At 36.9% G+C, this 26,243-nt stretch overlaps 1 protein-coding gene across 6 annotated transcripts in view; it reads left to right on the forward strand.

Moving 5' to 3' along the window:
- PIP5K1B (phosphatidylinositol-4-phosphate 5-kinase type 1 beta) overlaps positions 1-26,243 on the forward strand; it is a 338,296-nt gene that overhangs the window by 90,429 nt on the left and 221,624 nt on the right. The window lies entirely within an intron of this gene.

A 26,243-nucleotide genomic window follows, 5' to 3' on the forward strand; every position in this document is an offset into this window, starting at 1 on the left:
TACTTTGTCTGAAAACTGTTGCTTACTTGGAGGGAAAGTTGAACCAAAACAGAGCTGGCAACAGCAAAGCAGAAAAGGAGTGGGCAACTTTCAGATATTTGGTGTACAGCACAGCATTTACTCACCTGGGTCAGAACACTTGCAAGCATCAATACTGGTTTGATGAAAATGATGGAGAAATTGAGAAACTGCTAAATGAAAAATGAGAATTCCACAGAATTTACCAATAGGATAATTCATCTATCTCTAAGAAAGCAGCATTTAATTCCATTGAAAGCAAACTATAAACGAAGCTTAGAGAGATACAGGATTCTTGACTCAGTAGGAAGGCAGATGAAATTCAGTTTTATGCTGATAGTAACAATCCACAGGGCTTTTATGTTGCCCTGAAGGCCATTTATAGGCCAAAGACCTATGATACATCTCAACTACTGAGTGCTTATGGAGCCGCATTGATTAGTGATGAAGATATGGTCCTAGAGAGATAGGCTGAACACTTCCATAGTGTTCATATCAATCAATCAATGTTCAATCATATCAATCAATGCTGAAACAATTGACTGTTTACCTCAGGTTGGAGTCGGTCTCTCCTTATCTGAAGTTCTAATTAAAGAAGAGATTTTGAATGCCATTAGGCTCCTTTGGTGTGGCAAAACACCTGATACTCTATTCCACCTGAGATTTACAAGGTGGAGGGTCTTTTGCTCATGCAAAAGCTGACTGAAATTTTCCAGGTTATATGGCAAGAGGAGGTTATCCCTCAGGAGCATTGTCCATCTCTATAAAGGTAAAGGAAACAGATTGTCTTATGAGAATCATAGGGGTATCTCTTCTAAATTATTGCTGGCAAGATTCTTGCCAGAGTCTTCCTTAATAGGCTGGTCATCAACCTGAGAGCCAGTGTGGAAAGGATCAAGGAATGGTTGATGTGATGTTTGCTTCCTGACAACTCAAAGAGAAGTGCCAGGAGCATAACAGAGGTCTGTATACAGCATTTACAGATCTGACCAAGGCCTCTGATACTGTCAGTTGCAAGGGCTTATGGAAAATTGTGTCAAAATTTGATTTCCTGGAGAAGTTCATAGTATTATACATCAGTTTCACAATGGCATGCTCCCCCAGGGTCTGGATGGTGGTTGTTACTCTCATGCTTTCTCAGTCACCAATGGAGTAAGACAAAGCTGTGTGCTTGCTCCCATGCTTTTTAGCATGATATTTTCATCAATGTTGTCAAGCACCTTTAATGAGGACAAACAAGGCATCAAATCAGCTACTGCAATGATAATAAATTCTTCAACTTGAAAAGGCTACAAGCCAAGACTAAAATCGAGGGAATGTTGGTGCAAGAATTTTTTGTTTGCAGATGATTGTGCACTCAAAGCAGCCTCTGAAGATGAGATGCAACAAAGTATGGGTTAATTGAATGCTGCTTATGCAAATTTTGGCCGAACAATTAAGACCAAGAAAACACAGGTGCTCCATCAGCCAGCAAGTACCACACCATCTATATGTGGAACCATCAGTTACAGCAAATAGAGAAGTTTTGAATACTGTGGATAAGTTCACTTACCTTGGAAGGATACTTTCCAGGGAAGTAAACATTGATAATAAGATTGATGCATGCATTGCCAAAGCTAGCTCCGAAGGAAAGAGCGGGAGAGAAGAGATCTTAGACTGACTACCAGACTGAAGGTTTACAGAGCCATTGTGCTGAACTCATTTGTTATATGCCTGTGAAACCTGAACAGTATACCAGCTCCATGCCAGGAAACTCAATCCCTTCCATTTGAATTATCTTAGGAAGATTCTGAAGATCACCTAGAAAGATAAGATTCCAGACACTGGAGTACTTTTTTTAACTAAACTGCCAAGTATTCAAACTCTACTGCAGAGAGCACAACTTCAATGAACTGGCCACATTGGTCAAATGCTAAATGTACGCTTGCCATGGAGAACTCACACAGGGCATGGGCCCACATGGCGGTCAAAAGAAGAGATACAAGGATACTCTCAAACCTCTCTTAAGAACTTTGAATTGATTGTGTGACATGGGAGACACTGGCACAGGAGTGTGCTCAGCATGGCATACCCTCATCAGAAAAGGTACTGTGCTCTATGAATACAGTAGAATTGAAGTAGCTCAAAAGAAATGTAAGATGTGCAAATTTAGAGAGTCCATCCTAAATGTTCACATGGACTATTTGTGCCTGACTTTTGGTAGAACATGTCAAGCTATTGGTCTGATCAGCTACAGTCAGACACACTGTAACTTGACTCTAACATAGTGATGTCATTTTGGTCCTCTTTGAGAATGAAGGACCATAACTATACATATATATTTACAATTAGGCCCCCCAACCAAGCCATAGTTTTCAGACCCCTGGGTTAAGCAATGGTTGGTCAAGTTTAAGTAGGTATAAAAACAAGGAAGATGAAGTTATATAAATGATCAGATCCCATACTTTGATTAAAAGGTTCAGGTCTATAAGTGCAGGATGGGTAAAATATGACCAAACAATAGTTCATATGAAAAAAAGCCTGAGGATTTTATTGGATTATTAATTGAGTATAGGAAAAGACACAAAAAGTAAGAATAGTTTTATGCATTGAAAAGGCATTACATCTAGACATACAAAATTCCTTGATGAATGATGATCTTCTCATTAAAGTCAAGCAAAGCATAAGGCAGGGACATGCATGCTCACTGTCACAGAAAATGTGCTGGTTGAGTCCATTTGGGAGAGATTCTTTAGAGATGATATGATCCTCCAGATGTACCTCATTGTAGAAGACATATTAACTTCATCAAACCCTAGACCATTACAGGTCCCCTTCAGTGAAATGCATCATTACCCAAAAGAGACAGGCAATAATTTGTAGAAGAAAAAAATAAATTGGCCAAAATGCCTTTTATCCATACTATGACAAGCATCTGGACTGAGCTAGTGTAGTTCACTGACCTGATACATCTATGTATAATACTCAGAGTATAACTAATAAACAGTGAACTGGGCCTAAAATCAAATAGGAAGAGGACAGTAGATTGCATTACTTTTAGGAAGTTGTATAATAATTTTAATATTTATACTGCTCTTGACACAAAACTCTATCCACTTAACATCATTTTTCTGATGGTTGTAGATCTTAGAAAAACATTTTCTGAAGAAAAAAAGCTGTAGTTGAGCCAAGGGGTAAGGGAGAGATGGTGGGTGTAAAAAGACTTCAGTCTATTTCTAATGATGGCCTTTGAACAAGAAATGGTACAAAGTGTACCATTCAGGAAGTATGTCATTGGAAGAGGAGGTAGGTTACTCGTGTTATAAGAACAAAGGCCAGCAGATAACATATTATGACTACTGCACTGGCACCCACCAAATGTCAAGAAGTTGCCTACATCCTCTGCGATCTACTGTTTCTTAAATTCATTCATCCATCTTCTACCTACGTTTCATATAAATTGTACTTCATCCAGAATTCACTCCTTCCTTTTCCCACAAAGTTCAACCCAAGCGCCAGCTCACCCCAGCTCCCTCTCAATAATGTGCCAAATGCAGATGGTCTCTCTATGATTTCAAGCTAATACTAACATAGACCTTCCATGAGAGTTCCCAATTTCTGGGCAGAAACAGCCCACACAAAGGACTGAAGCTAAGCTACAAAAACAAAGAAAGGGGTATCGGACTCAAGAGACTGTAAAATGATGAGAATGGGCAGTTCTCTTGCATGACTAGAAACTCTAAAGTCAATTCCAAAATGAAAGTTTCTATAAAGCTTCAAATAATAATCACAATAATAAATAATAGCAAATAACAGGTAGTGTGCTTAGCCTCTCATTGGAACCACTTTAGAAAATGATATTCATTTCTATATAGAATAAGTATCACTATGTTTAAGAAAGCAATCGTGTTCATTTAAAGGACATAAGTATTCTTATTTGAAATGATTGATAAAAGGGAAAAGTGTGGTGCCCTGCTAATTCCTCCAAGAATGAAATTCTTTTATAATGCAGTCACTCATGTTTAAAAATAAAAAAATAGCCATCATATGTTATATGAAGCCTTGTTCTTGTTAATCATATGCTTCAATAACAATTTTTTTTAAAGATCAAAGGCAATGTTTCCATTGAGTTTTGTGCATGAGTAATGTGTGACCAATATTCACATCTTCTTTTTCCATACTTGCAGTTGAAGGTAAATAGAACTGACCCTAGGCAAAATTGTGAAGTAAGATATTATTAATTATTCTTATTGTGATTGCTATCTGGTGTTGGTCACATAGGGAGTGATTTGATTGATTGAATCTCAGAATAAATGAGTTTGTCGATGTGTGTGTTAACTTTTTTAACCTTTTATTTCTTATCTTATTTATTGGCAATGGTAAGATGCATGGATATGTATGTTATAGACATATCATCAAAGATTATTTGGGTTTGCCAAGAAATGTGGTATAAAAGACATTTATCAAGGCAGTATATGACAAGAAAAGGACACAGCCATCACATATAGAGAATGACAAATAACACATATCCCTCTCAACGTATTATGAGATTGATAGAACAGGTTCAATGTTCCATTGCTTCTCAGTACACATTGATGCTTCAGTTTCTGGTATTGAGGTCATACACACACACACACACACACACACACACACATACACACACACACACATGCACACAATTTGAATATCCTTTTCCTAGTTGCTATCATTGGAATTGTTAAATTGGCCATCATTTGTCTTGTAGTTTGCAGGATAGGGTTTTTTTTTATTTTTTTTTTTCCGGAGGAGATGGCATGGATTCTTTTGACTGACACTTTGTTTTCTGTGCTTAGAAGTTCTGGGCAATTTTATTGTATTATTTTTTGCATTGTGATGTTCAGGCTTTTTGCCTTGTCATGTTCTTTTGGGATACCTGCAATCTAAGCTGTCCCTGTACTTTCTGTCTTTGAGGTCGTTATGTTTTGCTTGCATGGTGGTCATTTTTCATTTAACATTATTGCTTTTTTGCTTCTCTTTTTCTAGATTTTCCTTCACTTCTGTGCATTGCATTCCTAATTGATTGTTATCTCTTTAATTTCTTTAGTGAGGTTTCCTCTATGGATCCAGATTTTTCTATTTTGTTGATCATTTCTGCCGTGCATATCATAAATTCTTCTCTGACAAGTCTTATGCCATTCAGGAGCATGCTGCTGTCCTTTCATGATCTCTTGAGAATACACAGTGTTGCTTCATTTTCCTTCATTTATTCATAGCTGTCTTTACTCATTTAGCTGATGTGGAGAGTATCTTCTCTTGTGTTATTAATATCTTCCCCTTTGGTTTATCTGTTTATCTTCAATGTATTTTCCTGAGATCCTTGGTAATTTCAGTTTCCCCCCCACTTATATACGTTTATCACTCACTTTCTGACTCATTCCCCTTTGGTTGTGGTGATCTTGAGAGCTGGACTTCAAAACAGTCTCATCTTCCTTCCAAACTAGGGGATTCACATTTCATCAGTATCAGTCTCTGCCCCAAAATAAATTCTGAGGGAATAGAACTGCCTAAGTCACTTGTACCAGTTCCCTCCTCAGTCCTCTGACCAAGTACTGCTGAAGCACATAGTACTGCCATGTGGCACTCCTAGCCAGAGTAAGCTTTTGTCTTTTGATTTTCCTCAGCATGGCTAGTGGAGGTGGGAAAACAGAGTTCAGTTCTCTTGCGAGCCCATGGGTCAGCTAGCTTGTCCAGCCATGCCAGAAAGTGCTGCCTTGGAGCAGAGAGTATAGTGTATGAATGAGTTAGGGATTTCTGCTTTTGGGTTTTTGCTGTTGGGGTTCTTGACCTCATAGACTGTGAAGGCAGCTGAAATTGCTCAATCTCGTGTACATAATTTTCTTTAAAAACTGACTTCTACTGTATGTATTTGACCAAGTCTCTATTTTCATCTTCATTCCTTCAATATCATGGCCCTTTCTTCAAATACCACATCACATAAAGGTTACTAGTGTTCAAATTTGGTTACTAATTGTTACTGATGAGAAAAGAGTGCTGTTATATAAATGCCAGCACTTCTAGACTTTTCACATCTGTTATTGTTCCATTTCTGGTTTCTTCTATATGGGCCCTTGTAATAATCTGGTTTAGCGAGATGCCAAGTTATCTACAGACTTCTACTGAAATCTTCTTTACTGTTTGGTGAAATGATGCTTCTGGTGGTCTTTACTCTTTCTTCACAAATGTGCTTTTGATATAAACCAGCATTGTCCTTTGACTGTCTTTCTGCTTGGCAAGGATGTCAAATCAATACTCGCTGATGTGGGTTTTGAGGTCTCTTGGTCTTTTTACTTTTTACTTGGCAGTTGATTTACATTGGTTAAACATCTTTAATAAATGTTGATAGATCACTGTACTTTTGGATAAGGAGACAAATAGAAAGTTGCGTGCAGTCAAAAACACAGTTAAGCAGTATGGGACAGATTATTTTCCAGAAATAAGGGATATTTCCTCCATGTAAGGGAGTTTTCTAATTACAACAGGCAAACCTTTCTTATTTTATCCATCTTTTATTTCATGTCAACAGATACTTTTAAAGCACCTACTAAGTACCAGGCATGTGCTAGAAACTAAGGTAAAAAGGCAAAAATGGAGAATAGCCTCAGCCCTCAAGGAGCTTTATATTTCTACTGAAGGAAGGATTACGTGACTGATAATAATGTGTGAAAATTGAGAATTATTCCATTTTTCTTACTCTAGTTTCCACATATTTGAAAAAGTTCCTGATAAGCCACAGAGATGGGAAAAATTACAGTTCATAAAAGTAGAATCATTGTTTGAGGTTATTCCCAGAGATTCCTATTATTTCCTTGTCCATTTTTTAAAAGTCACATTTCCGAGATGTAATATCAGTTCATATGTTCATTATCATCTTGTTACCATATTGTGCTAGACTTCTAATGAAGAAAACCTCCACAAACTCAAGAGGGGGCAAAAAGCAGAAAAAAAGTTCTGTGTCTGTGTAGAAACTAATGCATAAAAGTGAATTTTCATTTTTTTGAGTTTCTCGGAATACTATAAAAGATTCTTAATCATAAGGAAAACATTAAATCCTGCGTTATTTTCTGAAGTGATGGTGTTCTCCATGTATAAACATTTTGTAGGAACTGAGAAACAAAGAATATGCAGCATTTATTACGTTTCTGAAGTTTCTCTGTTTCTCTGTAACTTAGAATTTAGAGAAATGCTTAGTTAAGTTCTAAACGTATTATCTCAACCACATTTGGTTTAAGGTGTCTAATTTACTTAATGGAAAAGGATCCTTAAAAAACATTATAAGGTTTATTAGAATATCCTAAAAACCTTTAAACACAAGTTATTCTCCTCACCTTGAGAAATTTATCTTTATAGGATTTAAGTTTTTTATAATCAAAAAGTAAAAAATATGATAATATAAGTGAATAAAAAACATTTTAAAGACTCTAGTTCAGTTTAAGTTTCATTCACATACAAATAATACCTCAATGTTAGTGTAATGGCATCTCAAACGGAAAGCTCCTTTCAGAATATTTAGTGGGGATCTGGGCAAATGGGAAGACTGTAAGATAAAAACTATTGAAAGAGACTAAGCAATTACTTTTGGATAAGTTTAGACTACATTTAAGTATTGTCTTTATGACTATAAAACTATACTAAACATGACATTCATTAGAATGCCAGAACCTTTTTAAAACTGCCCTACCATGACCTCAGCCAAGAATATGACAGATCCCTGGTTGGCATTTTTGTTTTACATCTTCATGTTGTGAAAAGAAAACCAGATTTTAGATTAGAGGTTCTCTTGGCCCTGTCACTTATTAGCCATATGACCTTGGGCAAATCTTATTTGATCTCTCAACCTCAGTTTTCCCATATATAAAATAGAGATAAAAATGTGTTTACTCCCCATTTCACAGGGATCAGATGAGATGATGAAATATTAATGGAAGCAGACAGAATTTTTCATGCCTTCCCTCATTCAGAAGAAAGATTTTGAGACTGCTTTTCTGTTAGTATATCCAGTCTTCAAAATAGAAAAAAAAGTATTGTGTGAGAAAAAAAATCTTAAAGGGTTATTCAGTCTAACCTCCCATGTAATATAAGCAGCCTCCTTACAATATCTTTGATAGATGGTGGTCCATTCTCCACTAATACATTTCAATGACAGGATCTGAGGACTTCATGAAGCAACTATACACACACACACACACACACACACACACACACACACACACACACACACACACACTCCATTCATTCTGGCTTTGCCATCTTACGTAAGAAAGATCTCTGTTCCACCCCTTAAACCAGGACTGCACAGCTTGTGGCCCATGCGCAGCTTGCAGATTGTTGAAGGATTTCAGTTGGCCACAAAAAAGGTAGAGGAAAACATCCTTTATATATAGAGGAAATCCTTTGGTATGCCCCAACTGTAAGCAGCCTGGGTGGCAAGTTGTGCAGGTCTGCTTTAAATAAACATAAGCTCCCAAGGGATAAGTGACCTAGATGTAAAAGGTCTCATCACAGACAAATTAGAAAAACAAGGAAGAAATTATCATATCTTTCAAAGAGGAAAAGTTCATGCCCAAATACTAGATAGAGTGGGCCACACAAGGCAAAGGCATGACTTTGAATACATAGCGTTAAAATAGTTCTGCACAAACAGTTCTAATGAAGATGAGATTAAAAGAGAAATGTTTAACTGAGGAAAAGCTCTGTTTTCTTTGATAAAGATCTAATTTCCAAGACTGTATAAGGAATGAATTCAAATTCATAAGAATAAAAACCATTCCACAGTTGGTAAATGGTCTAAGGATATGAAGAATTATTTCTTGATGGAAAAAAATCAGACTGTCTATAGCTATATATTTTTTAATGCTCCAAATAACTACATATTAGAGAAATGTAACAAAGCATTTCTGACATTCTATCCCATACTCAACAGATTTGCAAAAATGGCCAAAAAATGGCAAATTTTGGAGAAGCTATCGGGAAACAGGAACATTGATGCATTGTTGGTGGATTCTTGCACTGGAATTTAATTTGAGATTATACACAAAAAGTTACTCAATATTGCATACTCCTTGACTGAACTATACCAACGAAGCTTATACCCAAAAAGAGAGCAAAGAAAGGCGAAAAGGTCCTATATGTAGTCTTTATGGTAAATCTTTCTGCGGTGGCAAAACCAAATTGGTAACTAAATGGATGCTTTTCACTTGGAGGATGGCTGAACAAATCATGGTATATGAATGTAGGAGAAAGCTATTGTTCTGTAAGAAGCTAGAAAATAAATCCTTTAAAAGAGATTTAGAAAAACTTGCATGAACTGACATGGAGTAAAGTTAGCAAAATCAAAAAAATGATTTATATTATAATATCTCTATTATAAAAATGAAGATTTCTGAATATATATAAACAATAAAGAATAAAAGGAGAAAAACTGAAGATACAGTTTGTACAAAACAACATTGTAAAAACAAAACTTTGAAAGCTGTCAAAACTCTAACACAATGACCATCCTTGATTCCGGAGGACCAGGGATGAAGCATCCTATCCATCTCATTACAGAAAGGTGATGGCCCCAGGGAATACAATAAGACATTTAAAAAAAAATGTATGGCTAAAGAAGAAATATGTTTTTCTTGGCTCTGTATATTTGTTCCAAGGATTTGGGAACTAAAAAACCAATTATGTGAACTTGGGTAAATAATTTTTCCTCTCTAACTTCAGTTTCCTAATATATAAAATGGAATTATATCACTTAATCTGCCTACCTCACAGAGGTATATGAGGATCAAATGAAATGTCATATTAATAACTTTGAAAATGGTAACCTAATACAGATTAAAACTGTGGATATTTTTATCATGATTTGTAAACTAGAATTTTTACAAGAATGACCTTCTGTGTCTGTGTTAAATTTCTCTGCTGGGAAACTAGAATTTTTAATAATGTGAGCCCTCTTTTGTGGGGTTCCTCAAGCCCTCAGAGGTCTAAGATTGTATTTGCATAGTTCTTCATTTTCTTTTTTAAAAAATAATCTAATGATGGCCAAAATTAGAAGTGTTTTGCTTAGCAGGATGGCCTACTCCCTCTTTCTGGTCCCCAATGTTGAGTAGATACTGCCACAACTCCTCCCTGCAAGTGGTACTCCTTCTATAGTCTCCACCCATGGGGGAGTGGTTTCCTTGAACCTGTTGAGAGAAATGGGAAAATATGCAGGAGCTATGCCTGAGGTAAAAGAAGCAAATTCTTTTAAGAGAAATGAACTCCCTTTCTAACTTATCAAGCCTCATTTCTCCTAACAACATCATTAGCTCCTTCTTTACTGAGGAATGCATGAACACACCAGATTAATTTTTAATCTCCAATTTAAGGAGTTTAATGATATTCTTTCATAAAAAAATTCCTTAGTTCATTTGATCCCCAAATATCATAGAGAATTGGAAGGAAAAATGAGCGGGCTTTCTGTAGACGTGGAGAAGTCACAGTTTCTCCGGGCTTTTGTGTCTTCATTTATAAAATGAATATGTTGGAATGGATAATTTTAAGGCCTCTAAATCCAAATGAGATCATTATCTCATGAAATTCTATCAGTTAGCCAGTGTCAGCAAGTCAATAGATTATATGTGTGAGGACAGTTCTTGTCTTAAACAAATGACTTGTTTATTTAACAGAGGACTATAATCTCCATTAGGGCGGTTGACAGCAAGTTTTGTGTTTAGTTGTGGGAACACATGGTCTTGGCCATGACACTTAAACTCTCTGGATGTCATTTTGCTCATCTATAAGTGAATGTATTAAATGAATTAATCCGAGTTCTCTCCTGTTTCTGATCTGTAATTCTAAGGGAGAAAGAAAGAATCAATGTTTTCCTATAAGCCTTTCTACTAAAGAAGGAAACTGTAGCCTGACATCCTAAAAGTTTTGTGGACATTTTTTGTTTGTTTATATGTTTTCCTTCTATAATCCTAAAAAAATCTCTGTGTGACATACTTCAGGTTGTGAAGTTTTCATAGGGAGATAAAGAACTTTTCTACAACTCAGTAAGGAATTCAACAGTTGTCAGGTTGCTATGGGCAGATTTACAAAAAGGCCTTGCTTAGAAGTTCTCTCTGGAGTGTTGTTCCTAGGAGACCAAAGGCAGGAACCCTTTTGACCCCAAAAGTCAGCATAAGTTAAAAACATACCCAGATTTAGAGAAAAAAATAACATGAGGATTCATATGCTCTAAAATGTTATTACACAAATAAGAGTAAGCTGTTCATGCTCCTCTAAAGGAAGCTTTCCCTAGAGGATAGAGATTTGCATTTAAATTCCAGAACCCATGAGAAAATCTTGTGTTTCGCATCACAGAAAATTATTGTTGTCCAAAGGCCTAAAAGGGAAAATTCATTTCTGAAATCAGTTTAGAAATGATGCTCAAACTTGACTTTTCCCAGTTGCAACAACAGTGCCTCTGATAATAAGCCTTCCCAGCCACAAAATACCGCAAACAATGTGGTATCATCCTTAGAAGTTCAGTAAAACTACAGATTTCTTCAGAAGTGTCTTGAGGTCATGCACACAACTTTTTTTCTGTGCGAAAATAAATTTTGTCAGTTTTATCAGTGATGGGAGTTTTAGCTGACAGTTGTCACCAAGTGCACAGAACATGGATAAATGCACAAAATAATTCAGTTTCTTCCTGGGATCTTGAGAATTGGCATCGTAGATGAAGGGGCAAGCCTTAGAGTCAGGAAGAACTAGGATTTAAATCCTGTCTTTGACACATACTAACCTTGTGACCATGGGCAAGTCCCTTGCTCTCTTAATGGTCTAAGCAACTCTGTGTAGCAGAATTTCTTAACCTTTCTGGTGTCATGAATCCCTTTAGCATTCTATTAAAGACTTCTTAGACTTTTCTCAGAACTGTTTTTAAATGCATAAAATGAAATACATAAGATTACATGGAAAATATATTCTAATTGAAATAGTTATCTCTATAGGTAGACCTATCTCTGTATGTATGTATGTGTGTATATGTATGTATATATGTATTATCTATATCAATGTACAGATAGACATGTAAGTTCATAGACACACACCCAGTTAAGAACCCAGATCTGAGACTATAAATTGTAGAAGAGTAGCTGGTCTACATGGGTAGAGAACCAGGAGTTCCCTACACAAATAGTCACAGATCTGAACACACTGTCTCCATCCTGGCCCAATTCTCTGTATCTTACTATGTTTACTTGAAGTTATGTTAGCTTTCATCCTGTTTCCAGTGCACAGATTTTTGTTATTGGTTCATGTAAGGTGGGTTAGAATTTGTGGGAAGTGCTGGAAGAATGAATAGTTATACTGTTATTGTGATGGAAGCAGGTGTATTATGCCCTGTTGGTTGGGAATCAGCTTTCTGAGTTCCAAGGGCTGTCATGACAGAAAGATTTTGATTACTCCATACCAGTGATTCCTTTGTGGCTAATTTTTATTTCCATTTCATCAACTTCCAGAACAAAGATAGGTGGTTATGCTCTAGGGGAGATGGTCATCCTATATACTTCAGTAATTGCAGTTGAAACCACTCAATAATAAATCATACAAGCCCAGAAATACAATTGTGGAATGACAGGAAGAGGGAAGCTTTTGCCTCTCTTTACCTCTGAAGGTCTGGTCCTGGATCAGTTCTAGAGGTTTATTTCAGCTCTGGTGCTGTGCAAAACAGGCTGCAGTAGTCACTCAACCAAATTAGACTCTAAGGAGTTTGCTAGCAAAGCATGGAGCGAAAGAAAGATCAGGAAAGATCCTTTATGTCCCAGCAAAGTGAAGTGGAGGTTTAAGGTAATTATTCCTATCATTCAGGATGCTCTTGCTATTTAAGGTATAAATAGGGTTGTTTTATACTGGAATATCAAGAGAGAGACTGAAACCACTGTACCTTATTGAGTGACTCTTGGTGATGGTGACACTTGGATCAGATAAATTTCAAGCTGCTTTTAGGGGTAAACAGAATTTTCTTAGGAAAATTAGGAACCCTAATTTGGGTTTCTAAGAGCAGAGTTCTAAAGAAATTTAAACCAAGGCAAAATGATTTGAGACACCTTTCAGGGCATCATGTCATATTCATGATGAAATTAACTAGCAATTATGAATGACCATCAAATTAATCTGATAATTTCTTAACTCTTTACTAGATATATATAGATGTAGGCAGTAATTCTTTCAGCCAAGGGCAGCTAGGTGATACAGTGGATAGAGCACCAGTGCAGGAGTCAGGAGGACCTGAGTTCAAATCTCACCTCAGACACTTGACACTCCCTAGCTGTGTGACCTTGGGCAAGTCACTTAACTCCAACTGCCTCATCCTGGGTCATCTCCAGTCATTCTGATGAATATCTGGTCACTGGATTCAGATGGCTCTGGAGGAGAAGTGAGGCTAGTGACCTGCACAGCCCTCCCTCCCTCAAAACAAAGTCAAGTGCAAGTCATGTCATTATTTCTCTGATGGCATGGTCTTCCTCAGCAACAAAGGACAAATTCTTTCAACCATGTGTTTAGTAAAGAATGGTTTTGGCCGTGTTTTTCATCCCTGGTAATTTATGAAGCTTTTTTTTAGTTTTCATTTGAGTTCCAAAGTTTTGTCAGGATGTGTATTTACTCAAGTTTTAATTGAGGTTTATCCCTTTCATGTTTCCCATTTGTCAAGTCTCTGAAGAGCAACAAAATAATTATGACTGGCTGCTTTTTTATTTATGAATGAAAATTCTTGGAACCCTTTTGTTTAGAAAATTCATGCTGGGATTTTACCTCAGAATTAGAATTCCACATTGCTCAGACTTATTACAAAAGTCTTAGTGCTAATGGGACAAGCCTGGGCATGTTATTAAACAATTATTGCTGGGTTCTTTGAAGTTTTCCAATGGTACTAGAACTTCTAGGCTGCAGAATCATTGGGTCATCTTTGGAGTTGTGAGAACCATAAGGGCAGATAATTTTCTTGGAAACTTTCAGTCTTGAAATTCACCAGCTATTAAGCTCACAGTTGAAGCATCAGCACAGACAGAGGATCACAATTAAACAGAGCAAACCTAATTTTGGTTGATTTCTTTCATTTTTTCCTTTGGTATTAAGATGGGGAGGGGAGCTATAAATAAGAAATGATTCACTCCTGACATTAATGAATCACCTAAGCTGAAGCCCATTAATTTACTTCTTCCCTGAAATTACCCCCTTACATCAAGTTCCCTTATCATACCTCCCTTGATAACCTTTTTCCACTTATAAACTGAATTTTAGTTCCATACTCATGACACAGTTATTTCTATAAGTGTGACCCAGTTTCCCGACCCAAAGATTTTCAATTCATCCTTGAATATTTGTATAGCCTGTTGAAAGTAGTTCATATTTCTCTTCAATTCTACTGTTCAAAGAACAGAGGTTCTCTTACGCAGTCTAATGCAATAAATGCCAAGCCTTTTGGTGTCCTGGGGAAACAAAAGTAGTAGATAAGGAAGAAGCTTGCATTCATACCCCTGGTTGCATGTGAGGGATGTTTCAGTATATTGTTTTATTTAAGACAGAGACAGAATCTGTGATTTCTCTGGAAACTCTCAAGTGTCAAACACTCCATGGGGGGCCTGCAACACTTTCTAGTGCATCCTGAATCAGATTTAAATGCAATTGGGAAATAGTTAATAAAATAATTAAAAATACAATAAAATATAGATAATGTCAAAGTGTGGTTTTCTAAGTCAATATGCAGTCAGAAGAGAGACTTATGGACTGTTTAGTGACCCTGTCATAGAGAGTGAGCACTAAGGAAGTTAACTGATTTGTCTAAGTTTGCAGAGATTGTATATGTTAGGGGTGAGTGAGACTTATATTCGGATCTTCTGACTTTAAAACTGGCTGCCTTTCTACTATTCCACTCTCATTTCTATTGCTTTATTTACAAAGTATTAACTAATAATTTTGCGCCTTTGTTTATACTGGTTCCCCCTCCTAAGCTACCCACTACTCATACTGTTTTCAATTCCTAGAAATCCTTCGTATCTCAAGTCTTATCTCCTTGGGATTCATCTCAATCTTACTATGTTCTGTCCTTTCTTCTGAGTCTTTAATTAAGCAGGAATTGTTTTTTTACACACTAAACAACCACTCCAGCACGGATCTTTACCTAGACCAGCAGTTCTCAAGCTGTTTGGTCTCAGGAACCCTTACACTCTTAAAAATGATTATCCACCCACCTACCCCACAAAGAGCTTTTGTTTATTTCATCTATATCAATATTTATCATATTAAAAATTAAAATATCTTAGCATTATTATGACAGCAGTTTGGACCTCATGGACCCTAGGAAAGGATCTCAAAGATTCCCAGGAGTCCCAGTTTGATGAGAACAGCTGACTCAGACTATTACAACAGCCTCCCAATTTCTCTCCTTCTCTTCCTCCAATTTCTCCCTTTTCCAATCCATCTTTTATACAGCTGCCAATATGTTCCTCCTAAGGCACAGGGCTGACCATGATGACACTACCCTTCCCAAAAAAAACTTCATTGTGCTGAAAGAGTTGGGCTAAAATTCAAACTCTTCAGACTTTCATTTAAGTAACTCCATAATCCAGCCCTAATCTACTTTTCCAGTCACATTTAACATCATTTCATTTTATTCACTCTACCTTCCAATTTGCTAGCCCTTAAACTCAACATATTGTATCCCAGCCCCATGCATCCCTACCAGGTTTCTCCTGTGTCTGGAATACATATTCCTTTTTCATCTGTCTCCTTCAGAGTATAACTTGGGTATTATCATTCTTTTGAAATCTGCCTCGATTCCTACCCATCCTTAGTTCTTTGTGCTCTCTCATGCTAATAATAATGATAGTATTTATTAAGTCCCTACTATATTCCATGTGCTAAACACTTTAAATATTCTCTCGTTTGATTCTCACAAAAACCCTGGGAAGTCGGTACTGCTATTATCAACATTTTACAGATGAAGAAACTTGAACAAACAGAAGTTAAGTGAATTGCCCAAGATCACACAGCTAGTGTATGCCTAGAACTCTGTTTGATTTTTCAGTGTCCGTCTTTACTCATCAGCCCTGTGTTACACTTATCTGTGTTGTATTACTCCAACAGAATGGAAATTCCTTGGGGTGAGGAATATTTTGTTTTTGTCCAGGTGCAGAAGAGTGTTTCATACATGTTAGGTTCTTAATAACTATATGTAGACTGAATTGGATTGACATTTTTATATGTACAGAACATGTTTCCATAACCAGATTGTAAGAATCTTGAAGACAAGAATTTTGATCTCTTTTTACCCCAAGCCCTGGTTCAGCACCACTGACTTTCATTTATTAGTATGATATCTCTGTTTGTTGGGGATGAGGAGAGTAGACTATAAACTCCTAGAGGACAGGGATAATTTCACTATTATCATTTTATACCTAGTACCTAGTACAGTGTCAGGTTCAGAATAGGCACTTAATAAATAATAAATTGATTGTTTAATTGATGGTGATAGACAATATATTTAAACTGTGTAGGATACTGGCACATGTAAATCTGTTATTAAATATACATATTGTAATACATTTTTCATCTGAATGTTTATGAATATTTCCAACTTTGAGAAATTTTCCCAAGTAAATTTTCATGGCAGGGTAAAAGGAACACTTGATTTTAAGTCAGAGGACCTGGGTTCAAGTCTTTTTTCTGTCACTTACTTCTAATGTGACCTTGAGAAAATTATCTGCCCTCTCTGGACCTTAGTTTCCTCAATGAGAAAATAAGGGTCTTGGACCAGACAGTCTCTGAGGCTCCTTCCAGTTATAAATCTGTAGTCCTATGAACCAATGCAGTGTTTTGATTGCATTTGGGGATATTTGTGATGCAATTTTCTTTCCTATAATTCAGATCTCTAAAAATTGCCATTTTTCTCTCCATTTACATTTTAAAGCCTTGTTTCCACTGAATCATAATTAATTTGGAAAGTATAGTCAAAAATTTTTATAATGAGAATTGGTAATGATTTGAAGTACAGTTAAAAAAAAGGAAATCTGATCATTGACAGGAAAGTTAAAATACAGACATGATTGAAAGGTGACAAGAAATAAGGGGAAAGAATTTTTCACGCTCTTAAATACTTAAGAAGCCTTCTCCTACTTACAAAGAACTTTCAAATTTATAAAGAATGTGCTTTTCATGCATTCATTCAAGAAATATTAATTGAGCACCTCCTATGTGAAGGTATTGTGCTCAGGTCTTTTGTGGAGAAGGGGGTGGTACAGAGAAGAATAAACCATTTACTTCTCAGTTTTTGCTATTCGTCCTTCGTTAAAGCCCCTCTCTAGTATCTCATTCAATTCAACAAACATTTGTCAGAAGATTGGTGATTTATACCTGAAAGGAACTGTAACTGTCATGGAGTCCAAATCCCTAATTATGCACACTGAGGCCCAGGGAGATTAACTGACCTGCCCGACATCACATATATAAAAGTGATAAAACTAGAATTTGGACCTCGGTCTGCTGATTCTAAAGGTAATGGGTGTGTGGTTTTGCTTTCCCACCATTCCTCACTTTCAGGGACTGTTTTGAGGGACTACTTTGTCAAAACAGCCAAAGTCCCTGTCATCAAAGAGCTTACAGTGTCATGTGAAATTCCCTGAGAACCTTAGCTGTTTGAATGAACTTTTTTCGTCTAGGCTGAGTAACTCTAAATGAAAGTAATATTTAAAATTTTTAAAACATTTTTGAACTCAACAAATACCAAATAAAATGAGCATCGTGGAATAGAAGAATGTATATGAAGCTGCAAATTTCCACTAAACGGAGCTAGCCATGTCTGTTAAAATAAACCGAAAAAAATCCAGCATGCAACTCTCAAAGCTGCCTTGCCTCTCTGGGATTTCTTCTGATCTTTCTTTTGTTTTATTCTGGCTTTGGAGGGAAGGGGAAAAGGAAATCCTATCCCTAACCTTCGTCTCTGTTTCATCTTCCATGAAAAAAACTTTCTAACAAAGCTGCATATTAAAGAAAACCAAATTCCGATGTTGGTCATGTCCAGAAATACATATTTCATTTGGCATCCATCATTTCTGTCTGAAGAGGGGACTAGATGACCGCGTCATTGGTACTTTATTCAGCTCAATTTATTTATTATTTTTACAATACTGACTATTTTTATTAGTTAACAGAAATCAATATTTCTCCCCATGCGGAAAGTGAGGGGAAAAAAATAAAGCCACTTGTCACAAATGTGCATAGTCAAAGCAAAGCAAATCCCATCAGTGGTCATATCTGAAAATATATTTTGTGCCTTAAACCAAATGAGCTCGATTTAGAAAACACTACTGCTTTATATGTGAACAGAACTAGGTCTTGAGAAAGATGCTGGCTTAGTTAAGACAGTAGCCTGGTGGAGTGGATAGTCCAACAAGAGAATGACACACAGTGATGACAGTAACACTCAATATTACATGAAAATTGCATGAGACAATTGCAAAACAAAGTGTTGTCTTAGGTATGGGAGGAAAAGCTGTCAATGGAAGAATTGAAAAAAGGCATACTGAGTGTGTGGGCAAAGAGAGGAAGGAAGATTCTCCAAGCATAGCAACAGTGTTTGTGAAAGCATTGGGATAGAAAAATGCAGGGCGTGTTTAATAAATAGTGCTTGTTTGGCTAGAACATAGTTCATGAAGGAGAATAAAATGAGATAAGACTGAAAGATAGGGTAATACCAGATTGTATAGGAAATTGAATGCTAAGCACAGTCATAGAAGAGAATAAAATGAGATAAGACTGAAAATATAGGGTGATGCCAGATTGTATAGGAATTTGAATGCTAGCATGGAGTTTGAACTTTACTTAGTATGCAGTAAGGTGCTACTGAAGACTCATGAGAAAAGTGACACTGGGTGTTATGATACAATGGAAAGAGGACCTGACTTCAAATCCCAGCTCTTCCACTTACTACCTGTGTGACCTTGGATAGGTTACTTATCTAAATCTCAATTTACTCATCCGTAAAATAGGAGATTAGACTAGAGTATCCTTCGGGATCTTTGTAGCTCTAAGTCTATACGTTCCTTTGATTCTTATAGCAGTATGATGGATGCATTAGAAGTAAGGGAGTAGAGGTGAGAGACCTCTTAGGAGGCTATTAAAATAATTCAATAAGGGTGGTTGGTGGTAGAAATAGAGACTGACAAGAAGATGCAAAACGTGGTACAAAGTCCATAACTCCACCAACTGCGCATTAGTATCCAGTTTTTTCACATCCCTTCCAACACCCATCATTTTCATTTTTTGTCAGTTTAGTCAATCTGATAGGTGTTGGGTGGTACCTCAGAGTTGTTTTAATTTGCATTTCTCTAATCAATAGTGATGTGGCATTTTTTTCATATGAATAGAAATAACTTTAATTTTTTTGTCTGAAAACTGCCTGTTCATATCCTTTGACCATTTGTCAATTGGGGAATGGTTCTTATTTTTATAAACTTGACTCATTTCTCTATATAGTTGAGAAATGAGGTGTTTGGCAGAGGTACTTGGGAAAATTGACAGGATTTATTCATTTATTAGGGATCTGAGATGTGAAGAAGCCAGGATAATCCCAAGGTTTAGATGAATTGAATGAAATTTGATTTCAGAAATAATAAAGTCAGAAGGGAAAACTGTGGTTAGCAGAATGGTGGTGATTGAGGTTTTGGACATGTTGAGTTTGAGGTGCCAGTGACACATGCCATTAGAAATGTCCTGCAGGCAGCTAGAAATTCGAATATAGAACAGAGATTTAAATTCAGTTTCTCTTGTGCAGGTAAAATGTTACCTTTGTTCATTTTCAGTTTGCTTTGTGATAAAGCATGAAGGGTTTGTTTGGGCTTATGTTGGGCTTTGCCTATTAAGCAAATGTCATCCAAAAAAAAAAATGAGAGAACACTGATAAATAAGCTAGCATAGTTGAGTGTGACATAACCATGGGACACACAGCTGGTTCATGGATAACTTCTTAATAACTTCACATTTATGCTACAAAGCACTTAACTATGTCATTATGTAATAAAAACTAATTTTTAAAGAAAATATTGGAGGTAGATGTCATAAGGTTGAAATTCTGTGTTTATATTGGACTTATTTTTTGATGAGCATGTATATACTATCATGATTTTTGTCCACCTTCCCTGACTAGTACCTGCTTTGTAAGTCAAACCTGTTCATTACATTTGCCTTGAATTTAGCAATATCCTATACTTGATGCTTAATCTTAGAGGTCTGGTCCTACCATGTGCAACTCTGTTATAACACAGGGAGTCTGGTAGAATTCAGAATTGGAAAAGGGAGTTGACTATGGCAATAGAGGGGGATCCCAGTTACTCCCTCTGGCTCAAGGTCCCATTGACCTTTAGCAGATGCTGCTTCCTAATTACTAAAAAAGCATTTATATAAATGTCCATTGCATGCCAGGCACCAGGCGAAGTGAAGGGGATGTAAATACAAAAAGAATGAAACTATCCCTGTTTCTTAGGCACTTTCTCTCCTAATAGGAGAGACAGCAAATACAAAAATAAATACATACAGCATTATTATTAAATAATAAATACAAAATATATACAAAGTAGTCAAGGTAAAGTATGAGAAAGGAAATACTAATAGAAGAAGCACCTGGCGGTTCTATCATCATCTCAAATTTCACTCACTTTCAGGCACGGGAACTCATCTTCTTATCCGTCCTCCTCCCTCCATGTAGTAATGAAATTGTATAATGTATATGATGTAATAATAGAAATATACAACATTACCTTGTTTTCATTGCTCTGAATCTTATTTCTGAATCTTTCTCAAAGTGCTTTTCACCCATCTAAGCATTTCTACTCAGATCCTAAGCACAGGATCATCATAGATGTTAGAACTGGAAGTAACCTTAAATATCAATGTAGTCAACCCTCTTGTTTTACAGATGAGGAAACTGAGGACCAGAGAATAAAATGACTTACCCAAGGTCACAGTTATGTAGAGCCATTATTTTACTTTCCATCTCCTGCCCTTTGAATGACACCAACCCATTGATTTAAAAAAACAAATTTACATCACATTCATTTCCAATCTATAATCTATCATCTCTCCCCCAGAGAGATATCCTGGGTGACAAGAGCAGGGATTGGGGGGAGAGAAAAAGAGTTAGTTAGCCAAACTAACCACCATATCAGCTAAGTCAGATGCTATACATAATATCTATACTCATTGTCTCCCACCTCTGCCAAGGAGGGAGGTGGGCGCATTTTTTCACTTCTTTAGGGGCATTCTAGGTCATTATATTTGTATTATATATTATATATATAGTTATATATTATATATCATTATATTCCAGTTTCATTTTGTTATCGTCATTTGTCATTTCTATTTACATCATTGTAGAAATTGCCTACATTTCCCCCCTAATCTTGCTTTACTTTGCATCAGTTCACAAAGGTCTTCCCTCTTTCTCTGAATTCTCAATATCCATTGCTTCTTACAGCACAATAATATTCCATTAGATTAATGGAGCACAGCTTTTTTAGACATTCTCCAGTTGACGGGCATCTTCCTTTCCAGTCCTTTGCTCTTACCAAAAGTGCTGCTAGAAATATTTTGGTGCGTCCACCATAACATTTTTCACATTAAAGTTTGTTTAGGAAACCTGACATGATTAGGGAACAAATGTTAGGCAGACTGTAGCTACAAAACATTACTGACATCTGCAGTCTGTCCTCATAGGGTTAAAATAGAAAGCTAAAATTAACTGCCAGTAAGCTACACCCGGAAGAAAGGTGGGAGTGCATACATATGATGTCTGTCTCCCAGACAAACAAAGCTCCATACTGTTCACTGCACCCACACGGTTCTCAGAGTTCAATACATAATAAAATGCAGTATGTAATAAAATACATGATTCCTGCTCTAAAGGATTTTATGATTTTTTTGAAAAGAAAGAGCTAGTATTTAATCATTATTGTGGGGTATAGGAGGGGATGGGGGGCAGGAAGGAAAGGACAACAGGAGGAGTTCTTTGGAATCCAACATTTTGCAGATATTCTTTCAGACTGCTAATCCAGAATCACTTCTATAATATACCCAGGGGATAACGCCTGAGGAGCCGAGCAGCCAGTGTGATATAGGGACAGTTCCAATTGTTGGGAGGTTTATTTCTTACACCAAATTCCTGCTCTGTCTCTCTGCTGCTTCTAGTTTTACCCTAATGAGATAAGGCAGCATAGCATTGAACCTGGGGTTCAAATGTGGCCTCAGACACTAGAAAAGTCACTTATCATCTGTCTACCTCAGGTTCTTCAACTGTAAAATGGGGATAACAATAGTACCTACCTCCCAGGGTTGTTGTAAGGGTGGGGGGGCTGAGATATTTGTAAAGTGCTTTGCAAACTTTAAAGGACTTTTAAAATTCTAGCCATCATTGCTATTATTATGTGTGCTGGACTTGGAGACAGGAAGACCTTTGTTCAAGTCTTGCTTTTTGAGATAGCATTTACTAGCTTATGATCATGGGCAAGTCATAGCCTTTCTAAGCCTCAGTTGTCTCATACAAAGGCAGCATCAGACAGTGGAAAGAGCACTGGGCTCTGGAGTTGAAGGTCCTGGGTTCAAATCCTGCCTTTGATGCTTTACTACATGTTTGACTTTGAGCGATTCACTTAATCTCCTTGTTCCTCAGTTTTGTAATCCTGTAAAATGAGGGGGTTGAACTAGCTCAGGTTTTTGGTCCCTCCCAGCTTTAAGATCTGTGATTATTTGTTCTATAAAATAGGGATTATTATATCAATAGTGTCTATCTCCCTGGGCTGTCATAAAGCTTACATGAGAGAATGTATGTAACGTACTTCGCACATTTTTCTAGGAACCACACCTGTGATTACATTGACTTCAGGAACACCTGGTGAAAGAACTCCCTCTTCCAATGCAGATGTAGCACCTGCTGCCTGAGAGATCTGCCTGGGGCATGGAAAGATTGAATGGTTTGTCCATTTACCCAGAGGCATTACATGTGTCAGTGGTGGGCTTGAACCCAGGTCTCCCTAACTCTGAGCCAACTTTTCATCTACTATGCTAATGCTTCTTCACTTTTAATAAATTATTTATTTTATTCTGAACTTAAGAAATAAAGCAAACATTTCCATAACATAGTAGAATAGCAAAAAAAAGATTATTGCACATGAAACTGAAAATCTATTATGGACAACTTGCTATTGGTTTTAAATATCTAATGAAGTTGCCATTTTTTTCCTTTTTTTCTCTCCCCCACCCCCTAGAGATGGCTACCATTAGACACAAATATGTACATATATACATGTATGTAAAACCCATAGATATATATGTAAATATAGAATATATACATATATACTGTATATAAAACCTATGTAGAACCCATTCACTTCTATCTCCGGATTCAGACAGCATCTTCCTTCATACGTCCCTTGTGATTAATCTGGGTATTTGTAATAGTCAAGATGACTTAAGTCACTCAAAGCTGTTCTTAGAACAATATTGCTATTACTGTATACCACATTCTCTTGGTTCTGTGCATTTCATTCTTCATTATTTTGTACAAGTCTATCCAAGTTTTGCTAAGATCATCAAGGTCATCATTTCTTATATCACACAGTCATATACCACAACTTGTACAGCCATTCCCCAATTGAAAATGTTATACACATGCGAATTGTATATAGGCTAGTCTTAAAATAATTGCCAGCTCTCACCTTAGTGATACAAAAAGAGGCAAAAGATAGTTTCTGCCTTCAAGGAGTTTGCAATCTATTATAAGCCTGGATGACTAGAAAGGATCTTGTTGCTTCCAAAAGAAATGTCAATTTGGAGGAATGGTGAGTTCAGAGTGGAAGACAATGAGTTGTTTGGATATGTGAATTTAGATGCCAATGGGACATCTAGGACAAAATACCTAGCAGGCTGTTCATGGTGTATGACAAGAACTTGAGAGTTTTAAGATCAGACATTACAGCTAGGCAGCATAATGAAGAAGAGCACTAGTCCTGGAGTCAGAAGACCTGAGTTCAAATCTGCCCTCAAACACTTACTAGCTGTGTGACCCTGGGCAAGTCACTTAACTCCAATTGTCTCCAAAAAATAGACCAGATATATAGAACTGGCAGTCATTTGTATACAAACTATATATATCTATATCTATATAGTACATAGACATAGATGTATATAGACTGAACCTGTGGAAGCTAATGAGAGTGCCAAAAGAACATATGTAAAGACAGAATAGAAAAGTACTGAGAGCAAAGGCCAGGGGAACACCCATGCTAAGGGGACCAGGAATAATTGGGAATCTAAGAAAGGAGATTGGGGAGGAGGAGTCAAACTGGTAGAGTGAAAACCAGTAGAGAGCAAATGCTACAGAAGTCAAGGGAAAAGAACATTCATAGAATGAAGGGGATAAAAGTATCAGAAACTCTCAAGAAACTTAGGAGGATGAAGGCTGAAAAAAGATCATTGGATTTTACTCTTGAGATTCTTGGTATCTTTGGAGTTCCAGTCAAGTGATAGGGCTGAAAGCACACTGCAAGGCACTGAGAAGGGAATGGGAGATGAAGATGTGGAGGCAGCCAATGTAAAAAAATTCTTTCCTAGGATTTTGGCAATGAGAGGGTAGATATAGAATGAGAGCTTGAGGGGATGACAAGGTCTGATGAAAAATATCTGAGGAACATTTGCTGATCTTACACTGGAAGAGAGAGTTTGCTCACTAGGAGTTCCCTACATTTTTGAAAGCGCATCAGACTGAGAGACAGGTGGTATGGAACAGTAAGGAAAAATGATCTATTTGATTTTTCTGAAAGCTAATATCTGTGAATGCAATTCAGCAGTCACCCTTTAAGTGCATATTATGTACAAAGCGTTGTAACCAACTTGGAGTGAGCCACAAAGAAAATGGTAAACAAGACCCCTGTCCTGAACTACCCATGTCATATTGTTTTCCATTATAGAAAGTGATTACTACTTTGGGGTTTATTTGGATAATTTCATAAAACATAGATGTAACCTCTATTTCCATAAAAGGGAAGAATTTCTTTTACATGAATCAATTAAATCTTTTAGCCTTCCAGGTTCCGGACTATATTTCCTAATACCTGACAGTCTTTAAAATCACTAATGGAAAAATATTTTCAATTTCACTCACTAGTATTATAAATACCTCCTTCTGAGAGGTCATGAGCACAATTATTTTCACATCAAAAAAAAAGAAAATGTGTAGGGGGAGATTTGTAACTATGTGCCTAAAAGATCATATAATGAGTGACCTTAGAGATTTGTGGATCTCTGAGGTCTGACCACATCACTCCCTTGCTCAGAGAACTCTCTACTGAACGTAGGATCAAATATAACCTCTTCTGTTTGGCATTTAAAACTTATCGTAAATGGCTCCAGCCTACTTTTCTTGGTTTATGTCCTGAATGCACTGTATGGTAACCAAAGTACATTTCCTGCTGTTCCTTGCATGCTACATGCCATTTTTTCATCTTTATGCATGTGTACAGGTTTTCCCCTTGCCTGGAATGTGCTCTCTTATGACCTTCCCCCTCTAAGAATCTGGGACTTCCTTCCAATTTCACCTCAGGTGTCATCTCTTACATTAGGATTTTCCTAGCTAAGCACCCCCCACCCCCGCCCCGCTGCTCATGCCTACCCTTGACATTACCTTGTGTTCATTTTCTCCATATTTATATGTATTCATGTTTCCTGTGGTAGATCATAAACTCCATGAGGGTTTTCTTTGTTTTCTCACTGTCTTGCACATAGTAGGTACACTCAATAAATGCTTCTTGATTTATTGATATATTGATTCCTATTACCTGTATGACTGCAGGTAGGTCTCTTTACCTCTGTAGGCCTCGGCTATCTCATCTGTAAAATGAGGAGGTTGGAGTAAGGGGTATCTGAGAGCTCCTCCAGGTCTAAATAGGCGATCCTGTTTTTCCAGCTCTTTCTCCATAATCCAGTGATCCTGCTTTACAGATGGTAAAATTGAGACCCAGGGAATGGAAGTAACCAAGGTCAAACTGCTAGTTAGTGGCGAAATGAGACTTTGAGCCAAGTTCATGGCCCCCAACCTTGTTCTCTTTCCTCAAATAAGTGGTAAAGATAACCAGTATCTCCATGTGCTCAATCTAAACACTAACCAGCAAATTGAAACAGAATAATCTATGACATGACCAGAG

The sequence above is a fragment of the Notamacropus eugenii genome, chromosome 1 (genome assembly GCF_028372415.1).
Source record: "Notamacropus eugenii isolate mMacEug1 chromosome 1, mMacEug1.pri_v2, whole genome shotgun sequence".
Taxonomy (NCBI): Eukaryota; Metazoa; Chordata; class Mammalia; order Diprotodontia; family Macropodidae; genus Notamacropus; species Notamacropus eugenii.